The sequence below is a fragment of the Podarcis vaucheri genome (genome assembly GCF_965113315.1).
Source record: "Podarcis vaucheri genome assembly, chromosome: 17".
In the NCBI taxonomy this organism is placed as follows: domain Eukaryota; kingdom Metazoa; phylum Chordata; class Lepidosauria; order Squamata; family Lacertidae; genus Podarcis; species Podarcis vaucheri.
In genome coordinates this window covers 23,995,843-24,010,805 of record NC_138755.1, presented here as the reverse complement: position 1 = coordinate 24,010,805, position 14,963 = coordinate 23,995,843, and positions in this window count along the sequence as shown.

Genomic DNA, 14,963 nt, shown 5'->3' with positions numbered 1-14,963 from the left:
GAGTTCCCAAGTTGCCTGGGAGCAGCCACCACCAAGAAGGCCCTCTCCTGATTCCCCGCCCCCCCAAGCATGCCTGTGAGGGTGGCAGGACCAAGAGAAGGGCCAGCCCTGAAGAGCTCAGAGCCCAGGCAGGTTCTTATGAGGGAATACAGACTTTCCAATAGCCTGGACATAAGCAGTGTTGGGTTTTATAGGTGAGAAGCTGCACTTGAAACAGACCAGCTTCCAGTGGAGCAAAGCAGGATTGGCGAAACTGAATAGCTCATTCTGGGAAATAATATATTATAAGATGAAAAAGAAAATGTTTAAAATAACATTTTCTTTAAAAAAAAACCCTGAAGTCTTCCTTTTAGGAATTTTAGGTGCTGAAATCCCACAGAAGCAGAAAAGACTATTTATGTAAGTGACCACGGCTGCGCAGATGTTATTAGCCCAGAAATGGGAAGAAGATAAAGTCCCTACCAGAGAAGAATGGCAAATCAAGTTGGTGGATTATGCCAAAATGGCTGAAATGACCAGAAGAGTCAGAAATCAGAAAGACCAAACTTTTAATAAGGAATGGGGGAAATTTATAACCTATCTTTAAAACCATTGTAAACAGTTAAAATCGTTAGTAGGATTGGAATATCACTTGTAGTTTAAGGTTTGATTCTGGACATAATGGAAGAGGTAAAAGATTTTGGATTACCATAAAAGATGTGGGGGGAAGGCATTACTAACAGGACCCACAAAGGGGAGGAGGGAATTCCAAGAGATTCCTTCAAATCTTGTTTTTATGTTGTATGTTCGATATGTGATTGTAAAATTTTAATCTGAAAAACCAAATAAATAAATTGATAAAAAATAAACTCAATAGCTCTGAAAATTATGAGGTTTGCTTTCCTTGGTTAGGGCCATGGTCTGTCGAAGGTCACTCTTGCAAATATGAACCTACCAGGGAAGGGATGACTGGAATCTAGCAATGTGTTTATACAGCAAGATAGTCATTTATTTTTAATTTGGAATATGAGTAACTGAATCTGGATCTGGTCTTTCTTTTTTCTTTTTTGTATTTTATTTATAAGGACGTAAGAAGGGCCCTGATGGGTGAGGGCAAAGTCATGTGTAGCTCAGCTTCCTGTTTCTCACACTGGTCTATGATGTGTATGATGGGAAACCCCCAAGCAGAGTATGAGGACATGAGACCCCTTCTACTGCTGTTCCCCAGTGACTGGTATCCAGAGGCATAGTAGTGCTGGTGTGTGTGTGTGTGTGAACTCTTTAAAAATATTTCCAGTGAATGAAAAAAACTGCAAAGAATGTGTGTGCTTTGCAGTTGCTCTGGAAATAAATGTTGCTGGTGGTTCTAACCTTCTTCTAGCATAGCCGGAATAATCCTTTACATTAGAGCAGGAATGAAGAAACCCCACATTTTTGACTGGAAACAGATGTCTTCACATCTTGGCAGCCATTTGCGAATCCAAAGGGGTGTGTGTGTTTCTTTTTGCTTTTCTTTCACAGCTGGAAAAGAATTTTCCACGGGGGAATCCTCATCGGATTGCAAAAAATAATTTGGAGAGGTGCATGCGGGTCAAAGGTTGAAGCCTACATGAATGCAACAGGAGGCTTAGTTAGGTGAAAAATAGAGTTTTTGCTAAGCTAGGAATAGTAAAGAATGGGGGAAATAGAACACAGGTCAGTTCTAATGCCCGACGGAACCATAAACACAGCTCTCTGAAAGCCCTGGGTTTGGGTTTTCAGTGCAAAGACTAATAGAGTATGATTATTATTTCCTAAGGTCTCATCAGACACAATCAAACTCTCCTGTGAATTTTATGTAATATTCAGTAGCAACCCCTGTGATGTGGTGGAGGTGCAGAGCTATCTCAACACTTGTATGACTGGAACTTATCTGGTTGGTGCTGGGTGGGACGGGACAGGCCAGAACTGCCCAGGCACATTGGTGGAAGTTCTGGGTTGACCTCTCCATCACTCTGCCCCACCCAAATCCAATCCGGTAATCTGCAGCAATGCTGGTGTTAGGAAGACAGCTCCATGACTGCCTCACCACACAGCCCACTACTGACACTATTGTTTTCTAGGTGTAGTGCATAGTTTATGCACATTTTTTTTGGCTAGGTTGCTATATATATATATATATATATATATATATATATATATATATATATGGTTGTTACATTGAGCAAAGTGCAATTTATTTGTACCTTGGAAAATGTCTCTTCCTTTCCTGTTCAGTCACATTCCATCCATTGTTCAAACTTGCCACTCGGGACAATGCTTGCGCAAACCGTTTCTATTTTTAGGGTTGTTTTAATGTTTAGAGGTGTCCAACTTGTGCTGAGGAGCATGGGCATTTAAAAAAAAGGAAAGACAAACATCACCAATGTTGTTTCCTCACAGTGGAGATAGGGACTCATCTATTGCTTCTCTCAAAACTGCAAATGTATGGGTCACAAGCTGGGGTGGTCTCTGGCGAAGACCTAGCCCCTTGGAGATATGCTCTCTGAATAAAATAAAATAAAATAAAATAAAAATAATGACATTGCTTTAACAGATGTTAAAAGCATGCACACAATTCTCGTTTAGATCACACATAGCAGCTCTTGCGTGATTTTCCACTAGTTATCCAGATTATACTCATTATAACTTTTTCTTCCATTGCAGACAGCCTCATATTTGGTTCCTTAAAGCTGGTTCATAAGGAAAGGTGACGAGGGACAATATAATATGAAACTCACTGGCTCTCCAGTCCTTGGACTCCAAGCCAGAGTAAAGACAGCTTGCCAGGAGGGATCTCCTGAAAACAGAAGGGAATAGAAAGAAGGACTAAGTTTCATCTGGAAAGAATAGGCTTGATGGAATTAATTATCTCCTTAGGCATTCATTCAGGATTCTGCTTGCAGAACTTCTATGAGAATTCTCTTTCAATCCTGCTGTTGAAAATTAAAGGGCAAATTTAAGACTTCACATGGTCCCATAAGCACCAGCAGTGCTGGACTCTGCTCCATGCTGAATTCTGTTCACATTGCAACTCCTGGTTCTGGGGGTTTCCCATCCCCCCTTCCCCTTCCACAAAACATAGCCGTCCAGTCATTTCCCATCTATCTTGGACCAGAAATCTAATAATGTTTCATAGAGTGTGTTTGAGTTTATTTGAGTTTGTACTGTCACCCAGGCAACTGCTGTTTGCATGGAGTGTTATATATTTACCATCGCTTCTTTAATAAAACACAATGTACCCTTTCCCTGTGGTTTGTGCATTTGATTGGAATGGAGCACAATGGAGGCCACAATTCTGTTTTATTAAAATGCTTGTTGTTGATGTGAGACTTGGGGAAATATATATTCAAGACAGATGGCCTTTGCTTCCACAGATGCCCTCACCAATTGCCATATTTAAGAATGGGAATGATTCCCCACTAAAGCCAAGTATTATTTACCAAAGCATTTTGCCTTCTCTTTGCTTACCGGGATATTGTAGAAGCAGCAGTGTAGCATCAGTAACCAAGACCAGGGGCAAGGCACAAAAGGAGCAGGGCATCGCTGCTCACCTGTATAGCACACCCACAGGAAGCTCCCAGTTTGGTGTCACCTGAAAACTTGATGAGCATCTTCTCAATTCTTTCATCCAAGTCGTTTATAAATACATTGAACAACAACGGGCCCAGGGCAGAACCCCACTTGTCACTTTTCCCCAGGATGACAAGGAACCGTTAATGAGTACTCTTTTGGTTCACTCAGCTACAAATCCACTTAACAGCTATCTCTTTCAAGCCACATTTTGCCAGCTTCCTTACCAGCTTTCTCACAAGAATACCATGGCAGACTTACTGAACTCAAGATAAACTATGTCCACAGCATTCCCCTGATCCACCAAGCTTGTAACTCCATCAAGGAAGGAAGGAAGGAAGGAAGGAAGGAAGGAAGGAAGGAAGGAAGGAAGGGGGTTCATTTGGCATGGCTTGTTTTTGAGAAACCCATGCTGGGTCTTCATAATAACAGCATCCTTTTCTAACATCTAAATTTGACCGACTGTTGAATTATCTTTTCCAGAATCTTTCCTAATATCAATGTAAAGCTCACCAGTTACACATTTATATAGCCAAAGAAGTTCAAAATATAATTGTGCTGGCTGCTATGATCCTGGCAAAGTAGGTCAATCGTCCTATTTTACAGATTGGGAACACAGGATGAAATAAGATTACCTAGTCTGGGACTACCAAATGAGTCTGTGACAATTAACAACAACCCACCCCACAAACCTGGGAGCTGGATCCATTTCCTGGGACTGGTTCAGACTTTCTTTCCACTGAGCCACAGGCTGGCTCTCTCTAGGCTCCTGCACCTGGACTAGTATTAGGGGCTGGGTGGGTGAGGAAGATGCAGCACTCAGGATTAGCCATTATTACATATCTACCCATTTAAAGCTCTTCATCACAGGGGAGACGGACTACATGTCTAGAGAAGAAAATCAACAGGGGCTTTCCCGCTCAATCATGGAGCATGTGATACACTTTAAACCATTATGTCAGGGGCTTTCAACCAGTGTGCCATGTCACGGGCAACACTAGCCTCTGTCCTTCTGCCCTTCCCTCCCTCCTTTAATTGTCAGGAGCTTGTCCTACACTCGAGCAGGACCCTGGTAGAGACACATGCCCAACTGGCATGTTCCCTCCCTCCTGGTTAATCGTTCAGGAGCTTCAAAAGCTTTCTTCTGCCCGAACATCACAGCAACTGATGCCAACAGGCACACTTAGGGATCCGCAGAGTCTTCACAGCTTGCTTTTGCAAAGTTTTTTGCAGATAAAATCGCTCAGATTCAGAAGGAGGTAGACTCCACCGTGGGAGCAGGGCCAGGGCGGGAGAGTGCTAGAGTTCTGTCTGGTCCTGTTACATGGGATCAACTCCAATCTGTTACCTCCGAGGATGTGGACAGGCTGCTTGGACAAGTGAAACCGACCACCTGTCTCCTTGATCCTTACCCATCCTGGCTGATAAAAGCGAGCCGGGAAGGGCTGGGCGATGGGCTCTGCGGGGTGGTGAATGCTTCCCTCTGTGAGGGAACCTTCCCAGACCTGCTGAAAGAGGCGGTCATTAAACCGCTTCTTAAAAAAAATCTATAGACCCATCCAATTGGGCCAACTATCGCCCAGTCTCTAATCTGCCATTCTTGGGCAAGGTGATTGAGGGGGTGGTTGCTGAACAACTCCAAGCACGCCTGGAGGAAACGGACCATTTGGATCCCTTCCAATCGGGATTCAGGCCTCACCATGGGACTGAAACTGCCTTGGTCATGCTGGTTGATGATCTCTGGCGGGCTAGGGACAAAGGTGAGAGCTGTTTCCTAGTTCTGCTGGATCTCTCAGCGGCCTTTGACACCATCGACCATAACATCCTTCTGGACCGTCTAGAGGGGCTGGGAGCTGGGGACACTGTCCTACAGTGGTTCCGCTCCTTCCTCCTGGGCCGTGTCCAGAAAGTGGTGGTGGGGGATGAGTGTTCAGACCCCTGGGCTCTCACTTGTGGGGTGCCTCAGGGTTCTGTCCTCTCCCCATGCTTTTTAATATCTATATGAAGCCGCGGGGAGAGATCATCAGGGGGTTTGGACTGGGTGTTCATCAGTATGCAGATGACACCCAGCTCTACCTCTCCTTTAAATCAGAACCAGTGAAGGCGGTGAAGGTCCTGTGTGAGTGCCTGGAGGCGGTTGGAGCATGGATGGCGGCTAACAGATTGAGGTTGAATCCTGACAAGACAGAAGTACTGTTTTTGGGGGACAGGGAGCGGGTTCGTGTGGGGGATTCCCTGGTCTTGAATGGGGTAACTGTGTCCCTGAAGGACCAGGTGCGCAGCCTGGGAGTCATTTTGGACTCACAGCTGTCCATGGAGGCACAGGTTAACTCTGTGTCCAGGGCAGCTGTCTACCAGCTCCACCTGGTACACAGGCTAAGACCCTACCTGCCCGCGAACTGTCTCGCCAGAGTGGTGCATGCTCTAGTTATCTCACGCTTGGACTACTGCAACGCGCTCTACGTTTGAAGGTGACTCAGAAACTGCAATTAATCCAGAATGTGGCAGCTAGACTGGTGACTGGGAGTGGCCACCGAGACCACATAACACTGGTTCTGAGAGATCTGCATTGGCTCCCAGTACGTTTCCGAGCACGATTCAACGTGTTGGTCCTGACCTTTAAAGCCCTAAACGGCCTCGGTCCTGTATACCTGAAGGAGCGTCTCCACCCCCATCGTTCAGCCCGGACACTGAGATCCAGCACCGAGGGCCTTCTGGCGGTTCCCTCATTGCGAGAAGTGAGGCTACAGGGAACCAGACAGAGGGCCTTCTCGGTAGTGGTGCCCGCCCTGTGGAACACCCTCCCATCAGATGTCAAAGAGATAAATAATTACATGACATTCAGAAGACATCTTAAGGCAGCCCTGTTCAGGGAAGTTTTTAATATGTAACGCTGTACTGTTTTTAACACTGATTGGGAGCCGCCCAGAGTGGCTGGGGAAACTCAGCCAGATGGGTGGGGTATAAATAATAAATTATTATTATTATTATTATTATTATTATTATTATTATTATTAACTGACCTCAGCAACTCAGCATTTTGGCTAATCTACTTTATTTACATATAAACACACACAGAGCACCGCAACATGGCTCCCTCTCTCTCTAACATCAGACAGCAAAGAGAAAGAGCAAATGACAATAGTCTCACTTCATGGAACACAGTAAGACAAACATCCTGTCTCCGTCACTTGCCACTTTGTGGAGTCAAAACATACACCGTTATGTGATAGAAAAAAATCCCATGACTGCAATCATGGAGCAGGAATTCTAACACCAATGCCCTCTTGCATCTCTGCCTCCCAAAGGCTCGTACAACTGTTTGTTGCAGCAGCCCTGGCTACAAGCTCCCCAGGCAAATGGTGCCTCAAGGGCTGGCCAGGGGGTGCTGGTTGCCAGGAGCTGAGGTGGCCTCAGAGTAAGCAAGCAAGTGGGTGAGGGAGCCCAGCCAGCCAGTCAACCAGCCCTTGCTGTTGAGAATGGACAGACAAGTGGGAGGTAGGGCAGGCAGGCAGGCACCATACTGGTCTTTCTTGGGCTTGCTCTGTGCAATTCCTGCCCGGCAGCTGAGTGTCTGGTGCCAAAGGGGAGCCTTTCCGCCATGCAGACCCAGTGACAGGCCACTAAGGTTGGGGACTTCCTTTTGCCAGGCTCCCGGGGGTGGAATAAGAAGGCACCTCTCTTTGAGGTGGGGGAGCAGGGCGGATAAGAGACCTGGGGCAGTGGTGGCTGCTGCCTGGAGGACTCCCAAGGAGAGGGGAGAGGAGGCTGAGGGAACATGGCGCAAGGGAGGGTGTTGGAAAAGGGGTGAGGGGCTGCTGTCTCTGCAGGCAAGGGGTGACATAACTGGGCTTCTGAGGCTTGGAGCACATTTCCCCACAGGGGAGCCACTGAAAGAATGTAGTTGATTAAGGGAACCATGGAGTCAAAAAAGGTTGAAAAGTTCTGCACTATGTTATAAACTAGAAAAATATTAACAGGGTGGGAAATAATCTAAATCTGTTCTTATCCACCACTGCCCCTCACACACACACACACACAGAGAGAGAGAGAGAGAGAGAGAGGAGTTTTGGAAACACAACACCATCATCTCATGGCTCAAAGAAGTGGGATGTGAAATTTAATTTCTGGCAAAAGTAAGTTTTCCTTATAGAATCTTTCCAAAGGGAAAACATATGCAATTTTAATCTATGCAATGGCAGGCAATGGTTGGGATGTAGAACAGCAGACCCACTTCAATATTATTATTTTTTTAAGCTTTGCACATTGCTTTTGCCAGCACCATCAACTATTACTCAGTAACATTTTTAAAGCACTATCTTAACATTCAAGTCAATATTTGCCAAGCATATACTGCTGAATTAAGGAGATCAAAAGTTGATTAAGGCAGGATATAAACATTAATTTCCAGGCTTTCCATAGTAAGCAGCAATGATGACTAATTTCACCTATCTAAAAGTGTGATAAGACTTTCAGCAAGTGCGTTTTCTCACACAGCCTCCTATAAAGCCCTCTTGTGTAAGGCACTGGGGTTCTTCTTTCGTGTGGGAGGGGGCAGAGATATGATACAGGCACATTATGGCCCATCCATTGCTGATGAATGAACCCAAAAATTTGCAATGGCAGTGCTGCTGAGCTGAAATGCTGCTAAAGACAACATCAGTTCACTTTGCGAAAACACTGGTGCTCCTGGGGTGAATATGTGCCTAATCTGTTTTTGTTGTTGTTGTTTTTTGTTTTAAAAAGTTAAAAACAGGTGTGGTGAGACTGGACTGAAGGGCAGGGGCTGCTGTGGTGCTGAGGCACAAAGAGCCAGCACTTTCTTTTGCCATTCTAAATTGCCTCTTGAAGTTGCTACTTGTCCGTTGGGGCAAATAGCAACTTCAGTTCACAAAGTGATACAGGCAGGAAGATTGTTATTCCTGCATGGACTAGATGACCCCTGGGTTCCCTTCCAACTCTACAATTCTGTGGTTCTGTGACTAACACACACATACCGTTCCCAGCACCATGGCTTCCCTAAAAGCTTCCCTAAACAGAGCAGCCTTCAGATGTCTTCTGAAAGTCAGATAGTTGTTTATCTCTTTGACATCTTTTGGGAGGGCATTCCACAGGCTGGATGCTACTACCGAGAAGGCCCTCTGCCTGGTTCCCTGTAGCTTTGCTTCTCACAGTGAGGGAACTGCCAGAAGGCCCTCGGAGCTGGACGTCAGTGTCGGGGCAGAATGATGGGGGTGGAGATGTTCCTTCAGGTATACTGGGCGGAGGCCATTTAGGGCTTTAAAGATCTGTACCAACACTTTGAATTGTGCCCAGAAACGTACTGGGAGCCAATGTAGGTCTTTCAGGACCAGTGTTATGGGGTCTCGGCTGCTGCTCCCAGTCACCAGTCCAGTTGCCACATTCTGGATTAGTTGTAGTTTCCGGGTCACCTTCAAAGGTAGCCCCACGTAGAGAGCACTGTAGTAGTCCAAGCGGGAGATAACCAGAGCATGCACCACTCTAGCAAGACAGTCCACAGGCAGGCATATCAGATGGAGCTGGAAGACAGCTGCCCTGGACACAGAATGGACCTGTGCCTCCATGGACAGTTGTGAGTCCAAAATGATTCCTAGGCTGTACACCTGGTCCTTCAGAGGCACAGTTACCCCATACAGGACCGGGGAGTCCTCCATACCCACCCGCCCCCTGTCCCCCCAAAACAGTACAGAGAAGTGTCAGAACTGAGTTCTGGCGAGTTCCAGCTTTCAAAAAAGCCTTGGGCTCATATATATATGCAATTCACCCTTGTGAAGTCCTGCTAGATGAAACAATGACTCCATATAAGGCAGTTTTCTATGCTCCTCTATGCCCCAGCACAGACACCTGATGTTAGATCAAGGAAAAAGCTTTGTTTACATAACTCAACACTTTGGCTCCATGCCTTTGATCATCTCATAAAATCTCCACTCATTTGTTTTGCCACCGCTTTCTAGCTTGCAACACCAAACACCACGGGGCTCAAATCCTGGCTGGAACCCACGTTCCATATAATTTTATGGTGATAAAAATGGCACCTGTCCAAAGAGTCAAGGCCAGATCCCCAACATCTGGAAAATCCGCTTGCTGCTACAGGCGACACAACTAAGTTTCCTATCTCAGTCATGGCGTTATGGTGTATTTGAGCACCTGGTTTGCTGCCATCAATTACTCTTTAAAGTTATATAAGATGAGGAGGCAGAAGTCATCATGACCACATTCCGTTATGACAGAGGAGAAAGTTTCCATGATTTTAGAGTTGGATAATATTTCAGAAAAGAAAAGAAAAGTTGGTGCTCCGTAACTGGAACTAATCTTTTCATAACTGCTCCAAAGAGCAAGGGATCCCGTTTCCTTAAAGCGACGCTATCGCTTTCAGAGGGGAGGAGTGTGCAAATTCTATCCAGGCAACTGACACCTTTAAAACATTTTCCAGAAAAAAAACACTGTTGCAGATAAAATAATAAAGATAAGAATTAACGATGCAGATTAAGTAATTGATTAAGACTTTTGTAGGGAAACACCCTCCCCTCAATGCATTTTTATCTATATCTTGGGGGATGGGAACATTCCCTTTTTTAATAATAATTTTTATTGGTTTTAAAATTTAGTTTTTCATTTACAAAAAAAGAAAAATAGAATCCAAAAATATAGAATTCTCCGAATTCTCCAGCTTCCATCCTCTCTTTCGTGGGGTCCACTAATAACCATTTTCACTGCATATCATATTATCTTCCATATATCCATATATGTCTATTTTCTCCTATAGTTCTTTTCACATTGCAAGCATTATTTCAAAGCTGCTAATGTTTTTAACTGTTTACAATGTTCTGTTAAATATATTACAACCCCCCCCCCGGTCTTTGATGAAGATTTTATCATCCTGATTTTTCCAGTCATTTTGGCCATCTCAGCATAGTCCATCAATTTTACTGTCCACTCTTCTCTTGTAGGTATTATGTCACCCTTCCATCCTTGGGCTGAGAGCATCCTGGCCGCTGCCGCGTACATGAATAGTCTTTTGTACTGCCTTGGTATCAGGGATGGGAACATTTTCAGCTTGAGGGCTATGTTCCTGTATAGGTAGCCTCAGTGCTTTTTTCTGGGGGGATGTGGGGTACACATACCCCTAAACATTTTGTTAATACAAGTTTGGCCTCACTGAAGGGCAGTATTTCAATATGAGTAGGAAAATGAGAGTACCCCTAAACATTTTTTAAGAAAAAAAGCACTGTGTAGCCTTCCAGGGCCTGTAGGTGGGTGGGGCCATAGATATGGCTTTTGTATGGTACCTTGGTACAGTTAAATTTCAGCCATGCAAATGTCAGAGGTTCCTGCACTTCCACACCCCTCTCCATCTTCCATTTGGACAAACATGAAGGGCTAGTGAGCAGGGTGGCTTGGGGACAGGATGCGACCTTGGAAGAGTCCCAAGGGAGGCCTAGTGCACCACACTCAATCCCTGGTCTTGAGATTCCCCACCCTCGAAGCATATGATGTACCGCTTGTAACCTTGGGTCATGTGTGGAGAGTCCGCCTTTCCCTTTGGTAACTTCACAGATAAGAATTAACAAGCAGTTTATATTTTGTAGACCATTTTATTCAGGCATCAGGTTGCAAGCAAAAATTCACATCCCTCCCCAAGGAAAGCAGTTGGCTATTCTAATTCTTCCCCTTCCATCTTCCGCAACATCCTAGGCACCAACAGGAAGTCCCTCCTCCTCTCTGCATCCTTTGTTCTCTAATACGTTCAGATCTCCTAGTTTGTGGGGAGGGAGGATCCCTCACACTCTCTAATGACGTCTCTGCTATCTGTCCCCTCCCTTCTCTTTCTCTTGTCATTATCTCATAGCTAGGCAACTCCTGCCTAATCTGCTCTGTGTCTGTGTCTTTCTCTGCTTCTGAGACTGCTGGAAACAAGAGGGGTGAATCTTCCCCTTATAGCTCCTCTTCTGAGAAAAGCTGATCTGCCTGAGAATGTATTCCCCAATCCTCTGCTTCAGACCATTCCCTGACACCTTGTTTCACCTCTCCCCATGTCTTCACTTTCAAGGTTCTCAAACTCATTCCTTAACTTAGTCACAGATTAGTTCCTCTGTAACACTCATTAACAGCCTGAGCAGATGCGAATATAACTTTTCTAACACGCTCTAGGAATATGCTGCAGACTCTATCATTTTTTAGATACAACCATGGTTAGCTTTCTATGCATGCAGATGTTAAAACTAGCCACGGCTGTAAACTTAAGTTTCCATAGCAGCGATGAATTCCAAACTGTTGGAGGAAGGGGGAAATTCCCGTGTGGAAAGGAGGAAAAAGAGGAAGGAGGAGGGAATGCAAGATCTCCTGGCACATTCCCAATCTTTTCATCATGGTCATGAGATCAGGAAATTCACAGGATTTATGACACAGGGAATTGATGGAATATGCAGAAATGGCAAGTCTAACCAGTAGAATAAGAGATCAGGAAGAAAGAGTATTTAAAGAAGAGTGGGAAATATTTGCAGAGTATATGAAGAATCATAGTAAACAAATTAAAACGCCAGCAGGATTAGAGTAAATTCAGCAGTATATAATTAAATTGGGAAATAAAGGGAGAGAGAAAAATGGAGTAATTATAATATGCAGCAGTAAAGGAGAACTAGAATGAACCATGGAAAGGGGGTGGGGAGGGAAGCCAATGAATCATTTATTTATTTTTTGAAGAATGCAAACGTGGAAAATTGTAAAAGTGAAAACAATAAATATGTGTGTGTGTGTGTGTGTGTGTGTATGAGGACATTTATAGGATTCAAATAGTAGCTTAAGCATATCTGAGATTTCCAGGAAGGATGAAAAAGATGCTGTTGTTCTAGATGGTGATAAGAACATTAGAAAGGTTAAAAGAACCAAATGTGATTATCTTTCGCTGGGTTTCCATAACAGCCCTTTTTCATATGCAAGATGGCAGTTTCATAGACTGATATGGAGTTCATCATAAGGAATAGGTGTGTTTACACAAGACTCTACACACACACACTAGGGGAAGCAGAATGGAGAGGTTTTCCGTGAAACTGGACATTAATCCAAGCTGCTGGCAAGCTGCCGCATAAACAGTTCACGCTTTGCCATGTTTTATTTGTATTATAAAAGAATGTGCCTGGAATTTTCCTAGTGATGGACTTCATCCAGAATAACTGCCCCCCCTTTTTTTGGAAGCAAGGCTGAGGGAGAGGACCAATCCGCTGGCCAAATTCATGCAGCTCTGCTCCCATGATCCTCTCCTGAACCCCAGACTCATGGCCTTAAGGAACAGTAGGTTGCCTATTGCAACCCTCCGTATGTGACACACAACTATCGTACTGAATGTGCTGCAACTCAGCAAGGCTATTACATTGTCTCTGTGGCACTTCTCACAGTCGTCAGCATCCTCTTCCCACTTCTTCCCAGAGGCCTCCATCCGCGGCTTTCCTCAGCTTCTGCTTGGGTGTGCCAGATCCTGGAGGACAGGGTGGGGGTGGGGGGTGGAGAGAAAGCTTGCTCTTACCCCCATTTGTCATGAGTTGCTTTGAGCACAATGCTATAGAGAAGCCGCATACAACTAAAAAGTGGGTGGTGATTTATCTCTGAATACAGTGGTACCTCAGGTTACAGACACTTCAGGTTACAGACTCTGCTAACCCAGAAATAGTACCTTGGGTTAAGAACTTTGCTTCCGGATGAGAACAGAAATTGCACATTTAGCTAAAGTGGTGCTTCAGGTTAAGAACAGTTTCAGATTAAGAACAGACCTCCAGAACGAATTAAGCGCTTAACGTGAGGTACCACTGTATAAGAAAGTCGAATTTAGCTATATAAAAGTAAAAGATAAAGGACCCCTGGACGGTTAAGTCCAGTTAAAGGCGACTATGGGGTTGCGGCACTCATCTCGCTTTCAGGCCAAGGGAGCCAGCGTTTGTCCGCAGACAGCTTTCCAGGTTATGTTGCCAGCATGACTAAGCCGCTTCTGGTGCAACAGGACACTGTGACGTAAGCCAGAGCACATGGAAACTCCATTTACCTTCCCACCACAGCGGTACCTATTTATGTACTTGCACTGACATGTTTTTGAACTGCTAGGTTGGCAGGAGCTGGGATAGAGCAAGGGAAGCTCACTCCGTCACAGGGATTCGAACCGCCAACCTTCCTATTGGCAAGCTCAAGAGGCTCAGTGTTTTAGACCACAGTGCCACCCGCTGTGATTTCATGAAAGTTGGAAGGGACCCTGAGTGTCACTGATTCCTGTCAGGGAACTGCCATTGGAGCCAGAGGGAGAGGGAGGGCTCCAGAGGGATTCCGGAGAGCGTCCCAGGAGGGAGAGAAGCAGCACATCTTCTGGGGAAGGAAATCAGCGTAGCACCGGTGGAGAAGGGGGGCAGATGGGGGAATCGGCGAGGTGGCTCCATGACTCCTCGCCGGGGACCAGCAGGGAGAGCACGGGTCCTCCGATGCCCACACCCTCCCTGCGCAGAAGGCTTCCGTGCAGGGAAAGTAGGTGGAGACTAGGCGTCAAAGAGCTTCTTTGCTGGAAGAAGTTCAAGAAACGCCCCCTGATGGATTCTGCCAGCGATTGAGACAGCCACGGGCGAGTGGCTGTCCAGACAGAAAGGGTTCACTCAGGCAACCCAGCCAGGTGTGGTGCTGATTTACACACGAGTAACCCCTAGAACCATTACAATTCCAACCCCCACAATGCAGGAATCTTTCATCCAACGTGGGGCTCAAACCCATGACCTTGAGTTTAAGCATCTCATTCCCTAGCGACTGAGCTAGCAGTTGATGCGTAGAAAATAAGAACGTAAGAATAGCCTGTTGGATCATGCCAATAGCCCACCTAGTCCAGCATCCTGTTCTCACAGGGGCTGACCCGTTGCCTGTGGGAAACAAATGAGCAGAACAGGACCACAAGAGGACTTTCCCATCCTGTGGCTTTTATCAACTGATAATTTTACGCTTCCTGCTAATCAGATGTTGTCAGTGAAATCTGCTCTGAGGAGTTCAAAGAGTCCCTCTTCATCGGTCATGTGTTAAGATAGCTCAACACAACACAGATTTCTTTGGGTATACTGGTAGGCCCCTCACGGCAATGGCATCCCCACTGGTTTAACAGGAGAGAGCTGGTTAACAAACATGCCTTTGCACAAGTGCGTAGCCCCAGAAATGCTTTCTTACTGCACACACAGAAGAACTGCAATAAACACACTGCCCATACATAATTTTGTAGCTCAGGCTCCCAAGGTTTGGGGAGGCAGGGGATTGGGGGGGGCGAGATCTTGGATTTCATACTCGCCGTCTCTTTTGCAAAAGCTATACATGCCACATCTTTGAATGCAATTAAATGCCTTGCAGTCCATCTG